Here is a 16,878-nt window from a genome sequence, read left to right on the forward strand (position 1 = left end):
ATGGCGGTGCCCGTCAGGGCAAATGACGGTCCTAAGTTGGAACTGCCGGGGACTTGGGCAACCCCCGACAGTCCAAGAACTCGTATGCCTCGTGCATACGTACAAACCCAAGGTGGTGTTCCTCTCTGAAACGCGACAAAGCACCTCGTACGTTAATAATCTGAAGTGGAGGCTTGGCCTCAAACACTGTATTGCGCAGCTGGGCATTGGGAAAAGTGTCGGCATTGCGCTTTTCTATGATGAAAATGTGGAAGTAATAAAGCTTGCCGTTGGACCGAGGTATATTGATGTGCTAATCCGTTTGAGTTCAAATGGGATACAATGGCGTGGTACTTTTGTTTACGGCGAACCAAAGGCCCATGAAAGACATAATATGTGGAATCTTTTGCGTAGAATCAAACCTAATTCTAGTGCTCCCTGGATGATGATAGGTGACTTCAATGAAACTATGTGGCAGTCTGAACACATTTCAGTAGCAAAGAGGTCAGAGAGGAACATGGAGAACTTTAGAAAGGTACTGTCAGAGTGCAACCTGATGGATCTAGGATATAAAGGACCTATCTGGACATACAACAACAAGCAAGACGGACGCAGCAATGTAAGAGCGAGGTTGGATAGAGGAGTTGCTACCCCTTCTTGGTCTGAACATTTTAAGTATGCAACGGTTGAGCACATCTGTTCCTCCCGCTCGGACCACCTGCCAATCCTCTTGAGACTGGGAGGACGGAAGGAATGGAGGCCGGTAGGAGAGAAGACACAACGTCCTTTCTGATATGAGCACATGTGGGAACGAGTTGCATCCCTAAAAGCGGCTATAGATGAGGGATGGAACCGCACAGCTACAGCAAACAACCTACAGGAAGTGTGCAACAAAATCAGTCGGATGCAGCAAGATTTAAAAGGCTGGGCCAACAAAGACTTTGGGTCAGTAATAAAGAAGTCAGCTTCAATTCGGAAGAGATTAAGCTATTTATGGAATGACCAATGGTCGGAAGCTAACTAGAAAGAGATCAATAAACTCTCATCTAAACTAGATGAACTCTTGTTGAGGGAAGAAATCATGTGGAGGCAAAGGTCGAGGGCCACATACCTAAGGGAAGGCGATCGAAATACTAAGTGGTTCCAGTGGAAAGCAACATGGCAGAAGAAAAAGAATGACATCTCAAAACTGAAGAATGGTGCAGGAGTGTGGATAGAAAACAGGGAGGATCTACATGATATGACGAGGAATTTCTTTCAGGAGCTATACAAGCAGGAGACTGATGTGGCCCCTGATGGTCTACTAGTGTAACACCCTCGATGCGACTATATCTCCCACGTGTTGAGGCATGACTTAGAGGCATAATCGCATTGAAGGCATATGTCGCAAGTTAGGCAATCTTCACAACATCCCATGTAATATAAATAAATAAAGGGGAGATAACATAGTTGGCTTACACTCGCCACGTCAATCAAGTACATAAATAACATTACATCATCCAAACACTCATGGCCCGACTACGCCGCCAAAATAAAATATAACCCAACATGCGACACGGTCCCGATCACCCCCAACTGGGCACCACTACTGATCATCTGGAAAGGAAACATAGTAACGTTGAGAGTCCTCGTCGAACTCCCACTTGAGCTCAAGCGCGTCTCCTGGAGCGGAATCATCAGGCCCTACATCGGGTGTGATAGTAATCTGTGAGCCACAGGGACTCAGCAATCTCGCACCCTCGCGATCAAGACTATTTAAGCTTATAGGTAAGGCAAGGTAATTATATGTGAAGCTGCAGCAAGCGACTAGCAAATATGGTGGCTATCCTGTTCGCAAAAGAGAGCGAGAAGAGGAGGCAAAGCGCGAGCGAGAAACTAGAGAACAACCAGCGCAAACATTACTCCAACACCGTGTCCACTTCCCGGACTCCTCCGAGAAGAGGCCATCATGGTAACACACTCAGTTGATTCATTTTAATTAAGTTAAGGTTCAAGTTATCTACAACCGGACATTAACAAATTCCCATCTGCCCATAACCGCGGGCACGGCTTTTGAAAGTTCAAATCCCTGCAGAGGAGTCCCAACTTAGCCCATGACAAGCTCTCACGGTCAACGAAGGAATAGACCTCCTCCCAAGTCGTTCCGATCAGACTCGGTATCTCAGTTATTCAAGACACTTCGACAGGTTAAAACAAGACTAGCAACACCGCCCGAATGTGCCGACAAATCCCGATAGGAGCTGCACATATCTCGTTCTCAGGGCACACTCAGATAGGTCAAGCTACGAGTAAAACCAACCCTCGAGTTTCCCCGAGGTGGCCCCGCAGGCTGCCCGGTTCGGACCAACACTTAGAGGGAGCACTGGCCCGGGGGGGTTAAAATAAGATGACCCTCGGGCTCCGGAAACCCAAGGGAAAAAGAGGCTAGGTGGCGAATGGTAAAACCAAGGTTGGGCATTGCTGGAAAAGCTTTAATCAAGGCGAACTATCAAGGGGTTCCCATTATAACCCAACCGCGTAAGGAACGCAAAATCCGGGAACATAACACCGATATGACGGAAACTAGGGCGGCAAGAGTGGAACAAAACACTAGGCGAGAGGCCGAGCCTTCCATCCTTTACCAAGTGTATAGATGCATTAAGATAACAAGTTAATATAATGATATCCCAACAAGTAAATAAATGTTTCAACAAGGAACGGCCTCCAATCTTCACCTGCAACTAGCAACGCTATAAGAGGGGCTGAGCAAAGCGGTAACATAGCCAATCAAAGGTTTGCTAGGACATGGTGGGTTAGAGGTTTGACATGGCAATTTGGGAGGCTTGAAAGAAAATGGTAGGCATCGTAGCATTGGCATAGCAAAAGAGCGAGCAAACTTGCATAGCAAAGATAGTAGTGATTTCGAGGGTATGATCATCTTGCCTACAAAGTTGTCAGACTTGACTGGATCCTCGAAAGCAAACTCAATGGGCTCCTCGTTAGCGAACTCGTCTCCCGGCTCTACCCAAACAATACAAACAAGCAACAAGGACACAATCAACCACGTGCAAGGAAGCAAAATGATGAAATGATGATATGCTATGCGGGATGCGATGCGGGATGCAAAATGCAAGATATGACAGGAAATGCATGAACCTGGACTCAACTTGGAATTCCAAGTGTGCCACTGGAAAGATGAGATGAAATTGCTTGAAAACGATATAAAGAACACCGGAAACGGAGTTACGGTTTGGAAATGGCAAGCGATTCAAATATGACACCGGTTTGGGATTTACAGCAAGTACCCAACTAAATGCAACGAAATAAACATGCTACAGCACCCAAACATGATAAAAAAAATACATGGCAGGGATGCATTCAAGATGCTTAACAAAAGTCTAGCAATGAGCTACGGCCAATTCATCCATTAACAGGTTCAAACAAGCATGACAAAAATGCATATGACAAACAGATTTTAGACTTAGTTAAATTAACACTTGTCTGGAATTTCAGATCAGGTAGCACTCTTCGGAGCAACAAAACTACATGCTACAGGACCTGAACATGGCAAAGTAAAGCATGGCATGGAGCTACTCAAAGAGCTTAACAAAAGTCCCTTAGTGACCTTGAGCCAAAAGGGATCAGAAAATACAATTGCAAGCATGTGAACATAGCAAAAACATAATCAGTTTTCAGACTTAGTGAAAACTGGAACATGTTGAAACATAACTCAAGTAGGCATGTTTACGAGCTCGATGCACTCACTACGGAGCAAGTCATGACAAGATAAGCATACATCCATTAACAATTCACAAAATGCAAGTTATACATGGCAAGAACAATAGCATAGCATGCACGGATCAACTACAACATCATCGGCAAAATTGCAAACATGTTGACAATCTGCCCAGATTCACAAAGTAGCAAAAGTAGAGCTCGATTGACTCAAGCTAGGGTGCTCCATAATTGCAAACAAAGACATGGATGGATAGAGCACTACAAGATTAACAAAACATCCTTATTGATCATCCTCAAAAGAGGCACGGATCACTAGGAAACAACATGAACATATGACAACATGAGATAAACAGCTCAAGGACTTAGTGGAATTGCTAAGTCCCTGAAAACAGAATTAACAAGTGCACCCCTTTGCAAGCTTGTGCTAGTCACCACACACATCATAAAAATACATGGGTTGCACCTCTGGAAAAATGACAAAACCCTTAACAAAACATATGTAGAGCATCAGGGCATATCATGCACACATTAATCATGGCAAAAAATGACAAAAACCTAAATGGAGTAGCAGATCTGACAATTAACTCAAGTAGCCCTGTTCTAACAGCATTTCGGGCATCAAGATGGACTCAAATGAAAATGATGCAATAGAATAAATGATGTACTCTCTGAGATGAACATTTTGATATGCTATATGCATGAATCGGAGCTACCGATGCAAAGTTACGGAGCTACGAACAAGAGCACTTGGATCTGGAATTTTAGGGGCTTAGACGAAAATTCAACCTCCCAGATCTAGGGTTTGACCCGAGGCACGCAGATCGAGGAGATTTCCGGCGAGGTGGCGGCGGCTCCGGCGAGCTCGAAAAAGGCGGCAGGGAGGTGAGGGAGAGGCGAGGACGGCCGGACATGGCGGAGCACGCCGGCGCGGACGGCGAGCGGCGAGCGGCGAGCTGCCGGGCGGCGGGCGGCGGGCGGAGCTGGCCGCGGCGGTGGCGGTCGGGGTGGCCGGCGACGATGAACGACGGCGGCGGCGAGCTCCCGCGGCGGAGCGCGGCCGGCTCGGGAGGAGAAGGGGCGCGGGGCGCGCGGCCAGGTGAGGCGCGGGAGAGGGCCCGCCTCGGGCCTGGGTGGGCCGGCGGGAGTGGCGGCGGCGGCGGTGACGTGGCAGGCGGTGATTGGCGGCGGTGAGATCCGGACGTTGTCCGGCTCCGTCCGGACACGTCCGGCGGCGGCGGAGACGGATTTTTAGGGTTAGAGGAAGGGGAAGACCCGGGATTTCATGGAGGGATCTATTTATAGGCATAGAGGGAGCTAGGAGAGTCCAAATGAGGTGCGGTTTTCGGCCACACGATCGTGAAGGAACGATCTAGATGATGGAGAAGGCTTAGGTGGGTTTTGGGCCAAATTGGAGGGGTGTTGGGCTGCAACACACACGAGGCCTTTTCGGTCCCTCGATGAACCGTTGGAGTATCAAACGAAGTCCAAATGATACGAAACTTGACACGCGGTCTACCGGTAGTAAACCAAGGCCGCTTGGCAAGTCTCGGTCCAATCCGGAAATGTTTAATCCCCACACACGAAAGAAAGGTAGAAATGACCACCGGAGGAGAACGAAGCGCCGGAATGCAAAACGGACAACAGGGAAAATGCTCGAATGCATGAGACGAACACGTATGCAAATGCAATGCACATGATGACATGATATGAGATGCATGACAACGATAACAACACACGGAGACAAAAGACCCGAACCCGAGGAAATAAATTAACTTAACGCCGGAAACGGCAAGAGTTGGAGTACAAATTGGGAAAGGTACATCCGGGGTGTTACAACACTCCACCACTACGAAAGGATCTCGTCCCAAGATCTAGGACTGAAAGAACGCCGGGTATTCAGAACAGAGGTGATCCTCGCGTTCCCAGGTAGCTTCACGGTCGGAATGGTGTCACCACTTGACTTTGAGAAATTTGATTGACTTGTTGCGAGTCTTGCGTTCAGTCTCTTCAAGCATAGCAACGGGGTGCTCACGGTAAGAGAGATCTTCTTGGAGCTCAATGTCCTCGAAGTTGACGGTGCGGTCAGGAGTCTTGAAGCACTTTCGGAGCTGAGAGACATGGAACACGTCATGAACATTTGCAAAGTTTGAAGGAAGCTCGAGTTGATAGGCGAGGTCGCCTCTCTTGCTGACAATCTTGAAAGGTCCCATGTATCTAGGGGCAAGCTTCCCTTTGATACCGAAGCGACGAGTACCTTTCATAGGAGAGACACGGAGGTAAACATGATCTCCGATCTTGAAAGCCAAATCACGGTGCTTACTGTCATAGTAACTCTTCTGGCGGGATTGGGCTGCTTTGAGGTTATCACGAATGACTTTGCACATTTCTTCTGCCTCTGTGATTAAGTCATTTCCCAAAAGCTGACGTTCACCGGTTTCGGACCAGTTGAGAGGGGTACGGCACTTCCTGCCATACAGAATTTCAAATGGGGCCTTGCCCGAACTTGCTTGGAAACTGTTGTTGTAGGAGAATTCAGCATAAGGAAGACAATCCTCCCACTTCATGCCGAAAGAGATCACACAAGCCCTGAGCATATCTTCAAGAATCTGGTTGACACGCTCGACTTGACCGCTAGTTTGAGGATGGAAAGCTGTGCTGAAGCGGATGTTGGTGCCCATGGCCTTCTGAAAAGAATCCCAAAACTTCGAGGTAAAGATGCTGCCACGGTCTGAAGAGATCACTTGTGGAATACTGTGCAGAGAGACAATACGAGAGGTATAGAGTTTCGCCAATTGAGCTGCAGTGATCGACTCTTTGATAGGCAGAAAGTGAGCCACTTTGGTGAGTTTGTCGATGACAATGAATATAGCATCATTGCCACGCTTGGACTTTGGAAACCCAGTCACAAAGTCCATTTCAATGTGGTCAAACTTCCATTCTGGAATGGCAAGAGGTTGGAGGAGACCTGCTGGCCTTTGGTGTTCTGCCTTAACTCTTCTGCAGACATCACATTCATTCACGAATTGAGTAATCTCACGCTTCATTCGAGTCCACCAGTAAGCTTGCTTGAGGCCCTGATACATCTTCGTGCTCCCAGGGTGGATGGAGAGGAGAGAATGGTGAGCCTCATTCATGATCACTTTACGGAGGTCACCTTTGGGTACAACAATACGATCCTCGAAGAAGAGAGTGTCCTTGTCATCAAGGCGGTAGCACTTGTACTTGGGCTGACTCTTGGCAGTCCCAATCTTCATCTTTTTCACCATAGCATCAAGAAGCTAGGCTTGGTGAATCTGGTCTTCCAAGGTAGGAGAGACTTGAAGGTTGGCGAGGAAACCTTGAGGAACAACTTGCAGATTAAGTTTGCGGAAAGCTTGACAAAGCTCGGGTTGATAAGGCTTGAGAATCAGACTGTTGCAGTAAGCTTTTCTGCTCAATGCGTCAGCAATCACATTGTCCTTGCCTGGAGTATACTCAATACTCGGATTATACTCTTGAATCATTTCGACCCATCGAGTTTGTCTGAGGTTGAGATTAGGCTGAGTGAAGATGTACTTGAGACTCTTGTGATCAGTGAAAATGTCCACTTTTCGTCCCAATAGAAGATGTCTCCAAGTCAAAAGAGCATGCACAACTGCCGCCAACTCGAGATCATGAGTGGGGTAGTTCTTCTCATTAGGCTTCAACTGGCGAGAGGTATAAGAAACAACTTTCTTCTCTTGCATCAATACTGCGCCAAAACCTTGGAGAGAGGCATCACAAAAGACCTCGTACGGCTTGGATTCATCAGGCGGAGTGAGAACTGGAGCAGTGATCAATTTCTCTTTCAAAGTGTTGAAAGCAATGTCACACTCCGGAGACCAAACGTACTTGACGTGCTTCTGAAGAAGATTTGAGAGAGGCTTCGCGATCTTAGAAAAGTTTTCAACGAATCTTCGGCAATAGCTTGCGAGACCGAGGAAGCTGCGGAGTTGCTTCACGTTCTGAGGAGGTTCCCAATTCACAATTGCAGACACCTTCTCAGGATTCACGGCAATGCCCTTGGCAGAGATGATATGACCAAGATAAAGAACCTCATCGAGCCAAAGTTCACACTTGGAGAACTTGGCGTAGAACTGATGTTCCCTGAGCTTATCGAGAACCAAACGCAAGTGCTTGGCATGTTCTTCCTTGTTCTTCGAGAAAACCAGAATGTCGTCGAGATAGACCAAAACGAATTCATGGGTGTAGGCGTTGAAGATGAAGTTCATCATGCGAGAGAACATCGGAGGAGCGTTGACAAGGCCAAAAGACATGACAGTGTATTCATATGAACCAAAGCTTGTCCTGAACGCCGTCTTGGGAATATCTTGCTCACGGATTCGAATCTGATGATAACCCATACGGAGATCAAGTTTGGAGAATACTTGGGCACCTTTGAGTTGTTCGAACAGCTCATTGATGTTGGGAAGTGGGTATTTGTTCTTGATGGTCTTCTTGTTCACTGGACGGTAATCAACACAAAGTCGGTCCGTTCCATCCTTCTTCTTCACAAAAAGAACACCACAACCCCACGGAGAAGAACTAGGCCGGATGAGACCCATTTTCTCTTGAATATTGAGTTGCTTCTTCAGCTCCTTCAACTCTTCAGGTCCGAACTTGTAAGGACGTTTGCACACAGGTTCCATGCCAGGCTCAAGATCAATAACGAATTCAACTGGCCGGTGCGGAGGCATTCCTGGGAGCTCTTCTGGAAAGACGTCTTGATATTCGCAAACGACTGGAATTTGAGAGATGGCATCTAGTTCACCCTTCTCATTGAGAGAAAACAGACGGATGGTATCATCACGAGCGGCAAAGACAATAACATCCTCAGACGAATGAGTCAATTGAATCTGCCTGGCTGCACAATCAAGCTGAGCCTTGTGCTTAGAAAGCCAATCCATTCCGAGAATAAGATCAATATCCGAGTTACCAAGAACCATTGGGGAAGAAAGGAACTTGTAGTCGCCCAATGTGATAGTAACATCTGGCACCTCCAGACTTGCACTCAAATGTTTGCCAGGAGAAACGATATGCATTTGTTTACCCAAATGAGAAGAAACGAACTCATGCTTGGTAAAAAATGGCTTAGACATGAAACAATGTGATGCACCCGTGTTAAAAAGAAATCTTGCAGGAACATCGTTAACAGGAAGGTTACCCATGATCACATCTGACGAGTCCTCTGCCTGGGCTGCATTCATCAAATTGACCTTGGCATGCTTGGGGTTATGCTTGACCACAGCTGTACTTGCCGATCTAAAAGGAGGAGGAGGAGGAAGACGCCTCTGGTTGAAACACTTGTTGGCATAGTGACCCTTCTGTTGACACTTGTTGCACGTGACCTCTGAAAGCGGACGGTGATACGGAGCACCCGATCTTGGAGCTTGAGACGAGGTCTTGTTCTGAAAGCCAGGGTTGGGTGGGTGGGAGGAACCACTGCCACCTTTGCTCTTCTGCTGATACGGCTGACGGAACGGAGGAGGAGGAAGCCAATACTTCTGCTGCTTGGCCACTTGAGTAGAGGAAGAAGGAGTAACATCTCTGACTCGCTTCTTGGAAGCATCACACCTCAACTGAGCAGCCTCTTGCTTCAGTGCCATGTTGTAGAACTCATCGTATCTCAAGGGCTCGAAGAGGACAAGAGCGAGCTGAATTTCTTCTCTGAGACCACCCCTGAACTGATATATCATGCTCTTCTCATCAGGGACATCCTGCTTGGCAAAGCGGGCGAGCTTTTGAAACAACTTGTTGTAGTCATAGACAGACAAAGAGCTTGCTTCAGGTTGCGGAATTCCTCACGCTTGCTTTCAACCATGCTCTGACGAATATGATGTGCTCGGAAATCCCGACGGAAATCATCCCAAGTGATAACACGTCCACCCCTGGAATCCTTGTACTGCTGGAACCATTCTGCAGCTTGATCTTTGAGTTGGAAGGAAGCGAACTTGACAAAGTCCTCAGGCCTAACGTTACCACACTCGAAATGCTTGCACAGATCCACAAGCCAATCGTCAGCATCGGTTGCCTCAACACAATTGCTGAAAGTCTTTGGCCCGTTAGCAAGGAACTGGTTGAGTGAAGCAAAGTGATTCTGATTGCTGCCTTGATTCCCTTGGTTGCCTTGATTGCGCTCTTGAAGAATTTGCATAATCAACTGTGTATTTGCATTGGTTGCGGCCATCACAGCTTGCCATGCCTCTGGAGGAGGTGGAGGTGGTGGCGGATCAGGATTCGGAGTCGTGCGTGTTGGAGGAGCCATCTTGAAGAGGTTGACCACCATTAGCACATTGATAGACAAATATTGAAGCTGAATCCAACGGAAGAAAATTGCAACATATAGTCTTCACATCCGAACAGAATGAACAAATGCATTTCTCTTGAAATGGTCACATATCCATAAATTGAGAAGCCACGTAGAATTAAGGTAGAGAAATAAATCAACAAGGTACGGATCAAGAACGAATAATCGGTAAGAAATCCCAATCTCAAACCAATATCCGTGGAAGAAGAACTAGAGCTACTAGAATTCCCACCTATGAAACTCCCGAACCTTTCCGGTTATGCAATAAGGTGTTGGGGATACAAGAGAAGCATAATATCTCACCCAAACTAGCAAATCCTACATCCAGCTGTATCCATCCTTCAACACATAACCAAGAAACCTTCGGAAACCATCTACCTCAACCTTCAAAAAGCATCCGTTATACAAGTTATGGCAATACTCCCGAACTCCCGCCCCAGTACTGGGTGGCGTCGAGGTTATCTCACCAACGAACTGCATAAAAGAGATTTTCGATGTCGGCGTACTAAACTCAGGTATTCCAGAACTGCAACGATAAAATTATGACGACAACACCTCAGAGCTCAACTCCCCGGGACACTTCCACTAAACCCCTGACAGGAGGCACCAAGACAATGTTCTCATCATAAAACCATCGGAACGATTCCAAGATACCCGCGTGATCCTAAAAAAAATTTAGTGAAATTTGAGAAGAGAAGAGTCAAAACTCTACGTCGGGATGCCTTACCAGAGCGATGAGGAGACTGGGAAGTAAAAAGAATTCCTAATCTCTCCGATATATAATTCCTAAATGACTCAAAACATTTTTCTAGACACAACTCGGCCGCTAATAAACGATCAAGCAATGGGGCTCCTAAGGTCGGGGAAGGCTCTGATTACCAACTTGTAACACCCTCGATGCGACTATATCTCCCACGTGTCGAGGCACGACTTAGAGGCGTAATCGCATTGAAGGCATATGTCGCAAGTTAGGCAATCTTCACAACATCCCATGTAATATAAATAAATAAAGGGGAGATAACATAGTTGGCTTACACTTGCCACGTCAATCAAGTACATAAATAACATTACATCATCCAAACACTCATGGCCCAACTACGGCGCCAAAATAAAAGATAACCCAACATGCGACACGGTCCCGATCACCCCCAACTGGGCACCACTACTGATCATCTGGAAAGGAAACATAGTAACATTGAGAGTCCTCCTCGAACTCCCACTTGAGCTCAAGCGCGTCTCCTAGAGCGGAATCATCAGGCCCTGCATCTGGTGTGATAGTAATCTGTGAGCCACAGGGACTCAGCAATCTCGCACCCTCGCGATCAATACTATTTAAGCTTATAGGTAAGGCAAGGTAATTATATGTGGAGCTGCAGCAAGCGACTAGCAAATATGGTGGCTATCCTGTTCGCAAAAGAGAGCAAGAAGAGGAGGCAAAGCGCGAGCGAGAAACTAGAGAACAACCTGCGCAAACATTACTCCAACACCGTGTCCACTTCCCGGACTCCGCCGAGAAGAGGCCATCACGGTAACACACTCAGTTGATTCATTTTAATTAAGTTAAGGTTCAAGTTATCTACAACCGGACATTAACAAATTCCCATCTGCCCATAACCGCGGGCACGGCTTTCGAAAGTTCAAATCCCTGCAAGGGAGTCCCAACTTAGCCCATGACAAGCTCTCACGTTCAACGAAGGAATAGACCTCCTCCCAAGACGTTCCGATCAGACTCGGTATCTCGGTTATTCAAGACACTTCGACAGGTTAAAACAAGACCAGCAACACCGCCCGAATGTGCCGACAAATCCCGATAGGAGCTGCACATATCTCGTTCTCAGGGCACAAACCACGTGCAAGGATCAAGCAAAATGATGAAATGATGATATGTTATGCAGCATGCGATGCGGGATGCAAAATGCAAGATATGACAGGAAATGCATGAACCTGGCCTCAACTTGGAATTCCAAGTGTGCCACTGGAAATATGAGATGAAATCGCCTGAAAACGATATAAAGAACACCGGAAACGGAGTTACGGTTTGGAAATGGCAAGCGATTCAAATATGACATCGGTCTGCGATTTACAGCAAGTAGCCAACTAAATGCAACGAAATAAACATGCTACAGCACCCAAACATGATAAAACAATACATGGCAGGGATGCATTCAAGATTCTTAACAAAAGTCTAGCACTAAGCTACGGCCAATTCATCCATTAACAGGTTCAAACAAGCATGGCAAAAATGCATATGACAAACAGATCTCAGACTTAGTGAAATTAACACTTGTCTGGAATTTCAGATCAGGTAGCACTCTTCGGAGCAACAAAACTACATGCTACAGGACCTGAACATGGCAAAGTAAAGCATGGCATGGAGCTACTCAAAGATCTTAACAAAAGTCCCTTAGTGACCTTGAGCAAAAATGGATCAGAAAATACAATTGCAAGCATGTGAACATAGCAAAAACATAATCAGTTTTCAGACTTAGTGAAAACTGGAACATGCTGAAACATAACTCAAGTAGGCATGTTTACGAGCTCGATGCACTCACTACGGAGCAAGTCATGACAAGATAAGCATACATCCATTAACAATACACAAAATGCAAGCTAGACATGGCAAGAACAATAGCATAGCATGCACGGTTCAACTACAACATCATCGGCAAAATTGCAAACAAGTTGACAATCTGCCCAGATTCAGAAAGTAGCAAAAGTAGAGCTCGATTGACTCAAGCTAGGGTGCTCCATAATTGCAAACAAAGACATGGATGGATAGAGCACTATAATATTAACAAAACATCCTTACTGATCATCCTCAAAAGAGGCACGGATCACTAGGAAACAACATGAACATATGACAACATGAGATAAACAGCTCAAGGACTTAGTGGAATTGCTAAGTCCCTGAAAACATAATTAACAAGTGCACCACTTTGCAAGCTTGTGCTAGTCACCACACACATCACAAAAATACATGGGTTGCACCTCTGGAAAAATGACAAAACCCTTAACAAAACATATGTAGAGCATCAGGGCATATCATGCACACATTAATCATGGCAAAAAATGACAAAAACCTAAATGGAGCAGCAGATCTGACAATTAACTCAAGTAGCCCTCTTCTAACAGCACTTCGGGCATCAAGATGAACTCAAATTAAAATTATGCAATGGAATGAAATGATGTACTCTCTGAGATGAACATTTTGATATGCTATATGCATGAATCGGAGCTACGGATGCAAAGTTACAGAGCTACGAACAAGAGCACTTGGATCTGGAATTTTAGGGACAGACGAAAATTCAACCTCCCAGATCTAGGGTTTGACCCGAGGCACGCAGATCGAGGCGATTTCCGGAGAGGTGGCGGCGGCTCCGGCGAGCTCGAAAAAGGCGGCGGGGAGGTGAGGGAGAGGCGAGGCCGGCCGGGCTTGGCGGCGCATGCCGGCGCGGACGGCGGGCGGCAAGCGGCGAGCTGCCGGGCGGTGGGCGGAGTTGGCCGCGGCGGTGGTGGTCGGGGTGGCCGGCAACGATGAACGGCGGCGGCGGCGAGCTCCCGCGGCGGAGGCGGCGGAGCGCGGCCGGCTCGGGAGGAGAAGGGGCGCGAGGCGCGCGGCCTGGTGAGGCGCGGGAGAGGGCCCGCCTCGGGCCTGGGCGAGCCAGCGGGAGTGGCGGCGGCGGCGGTGACGTGGCAGGCGGTGATTGGCGGCGGTGAGATCCGGACGTTGTCCGGCTCCGTCCGGACATGTCCGGCGGCAGCGGAGACGGATTTTTAGGGTTAGAGGAAGGGGAAGACCCGGGATTTCGTGGAGGGATCTATTTATAGGCATAGAGGGAGCTAGGAGAGTCCAAATGAGGTGCGGTTTTCGGCCACGCGATCATGATCGAACGATCTAGATGATGGAAAAGGCTTAGGTGGGTTTTGGGCCAAATTGGAGGGGTGTTGGGCTGCAACACACACGAGGCTTTTTCGGTCCCTCGGTTAACCGTTGGAGTATGAAACGAAGTCCAAATGATACGAAACTTGACAGGCGGTCTACCGGTAGTAAACCAAGGCCGTTTGGCAAGTCTCGGTCCAATCCGGAAATGTTTCATCCCCACACACGAAAGAAAGGTAGAAATGACCACCGGAGGAGAACGAAGCGCCGGAATGCAAAACGGAAAACGGGGAAAATGCTCGAATGCATGAGATGAACACGTATGCAAATGCAATGCACATGATGACATGATATGAGATGCATGATAACGATAACAAGACACAGAGACAAAAGACCCGAACCCGAGGAAATAAATTAACTTAACGCCGGAAACGGCAAGAGTTGGAGTACAAATTGGGGAAGTTACATCCGGGGTGTTACAACACTCCACCACTACGAAAGGATCTCGTCCCGAGATCTAGGACTGAAAGAACGCCGGGTATTCAGAACGGAGGTGATCCTCGCGTTCCCAGGTAGCTTCACGGTCGGAATGGTGTGACCACTTGACTTTGAGAAATTTGATTGACTTGTTGTGAGTCTTGCGTTCAGTCTCTTCACGGATAGCAACGGGGTGCTCACGGTAAGAGAGATCTTCTTGGAGCTCAATGTCCTCGAAGTTGACGGTGCGGTCAGGAGTCTTGAAGCACTTTCGGAGCTGAGAGACATGGAACACGTCATGAACATTTGCAAAGTTTGAAGGAAGCTCGAGTTGATAGGCGAGGTCGCCTCTCTTGCTCACAATCTTGAAAGGTCCCACGTATCTAGGGGCAAGCTTCCCTTTGATACCGAAGCGACGAGTACCTTTCATAGGAGAGACGCGGAGGTAAACATGATCTCCGATCTCGAAAGCCAAATCACGGTGCTTGCTATCATAGTAACTCTTCTGGCGGGATTGGGCTGCTTTGAGGTTATCACGAATGACTTTGCACATTTCTTCTGCCTCTGTGATTAAGTCATTGCCCAAAAGCTGACGTTCACCGGTTTCGGACCAGTTGAGAGGGGTACCACACTTCCTGCCATACAGAATTTCAAATGGGGCCTTGCCCGAACTTGCTTGGAAACTGTTGTTGTAGGAGAATTCAGCATAAGGAAGACAATCCTCCCACTTCATGCCGAAAGAGACCACACAAGCCCTAAGCATATCTTCAAGAATCTGGTTGACACGCTCGACTTGACCTCTAGTTTGAGGATGGAAAGTTGTGCTAAAGTGAATGTTGGTGCCCATGGCCTTCTGAAAAGAATCCCAAAACTTCGAGGTAAAGATGTTGCCACGGTCTGAAAAGATCAGTTGTGGAATACTGTGCAGAGAGACAATACGAGAGTTATAGAGTTCCGCCAATTGAGCTGCAGTGATCGACTCTTTGATAGGCAGAAAGTGAGCCACTTTGGTGAGTTTGTCGATGACAATGAATATAGCATCATTGCCACGCTTGGACTTTGGAAACCCAGTCACGAAGTCCATTTCAATGTGGTCAAACTTCCATTCTGGAATGGCAAGAGGTTGGAGGAGACCTGCTGGCCTTTGGTGTTCTGCCTTATCTCTTCTGCAGACATCACATTCATTCACGAATTGAGCAATCTCGCGCTTCATTCGAGTCCACCAATAAGCTTGCTTGAGGTCCTGATACATCTTCGTGCTCCCTGGGTGGATGGAGAGAGGAGAGAATTGTGAGCCTCGTTCATGATCACGGTCTAACATCGGACGTTTTCGGTCTCCGGAAACCGTGTCGGGCTGCATCTCTCCCCTCTCCTCTCAGACCAACCTGCTCTTCACAATCTGCCAGGCCCTACCTAACCTCTCTCGTCAGCCCGCGGACCTCCTCTCACGCACGTCCGAAAATTATCCCAGACCCGACCCGGGAAGTCGTCTCCGTTGGTTCCGGATCATCCCCAAACATCTACAAAACGTCTCCGTTTTGTTAATTGGACTTCCTAACCTATATTTTCTCAGCCGCCCGATTACGATCGTAGGGACATGATAGCCCCTACCCTAATCTCATTGCAATATAAATAGTGGACAACCCTAGAAACTCGGGATCCTGTCCCCTCCATCCATGCAATCACTCCGCCGCCGCCGTTCCACCAAATCCCCTCGGGATCCCCCGCTCCTCGTTTTCCTCCACCCACCAACCAGGGACCCGAGCTCCTTCTCCCACGCCCACGAGCGCCGAGGCCTCTGCTTCTCCTCACACCGCATCAGCAGCCCCACGCGCATGTGGATCCCCTTGGCCTTGCCTGAGCTCGCCGGGGAGCAGAGCATGATGACGCCTGATTTCCCGTGCCCCTCTCGATCCAGGAGCCCGAGCTCACCTGCCTGAGGCCACCGTTTTCAACCAGCCTCGTCAGAGACCAGCGCCCTGCTGCCTTATCCTTCCAGTTCGATCCGGAGAGGAGCTCCTCCATGAACCACCCGCGCCTTGGACCAACGCCACTACCGGATCCCAACCCCGTGCCCAACGATGTCCTACGCCATCGTTGTTGACCACCAGATGAGCATCCCTCCCATCTCTTCTGTTCTCCCTCCTTCCATTCATCTCCCTCTCCCTCACATCACTCCCTCTGTCTTGGTTTGTCAACAGGAGGAGCCCCGTCGCCAGCAACCTCCTCTGCGCCATGTCGACCGCACCAGTGCACACCTCGTCGCCGTTTTACCCAGCCGCTGTCAAGCTCGCATCCGGCCCCAATCTCATCTGCCTCCCCCGCCTCAGATCCGGCCTTCCCGCGCCAAGTTTGCCGTCGCTACTCCCCTGCATCGCCATGATCTGCAGCCCTGCCCGTCGCCGTTGCTGCCTTGCTTCGTCTGAACCTCCCTCCACACCGCCAAGTCATTTGCCACTTCCCATGCGTCTGTGTGCGAGCATGGAGGATGAGTACGACA

General features: G+C 48.2%; 1 pseudogene; it reads left to right on the top strand.

Annotated features, from left to right (window-relative positions):
• The window catches only part of LOC123056875 (beta-glucosidase 32-like), a 62,331-nt pseudogene continuing 45,453 nt past the window's right edge, over positions 1–16,878 (top strand).

Source organism: Triticum aestivum, chromosome 3A, assembly GCF_018294505.1.
Source record: "Triticum aestivum cultivar Chinese Spring chromosome 3A, IWGSC CS RefSeq v2.1, whole genome shotgun sequence".
NCBI lineage: Eukaryota > Viridiplantae > Streptophyta > Magnoliopsida > Poales > Poaceae > Triticum > Triticum aestivum.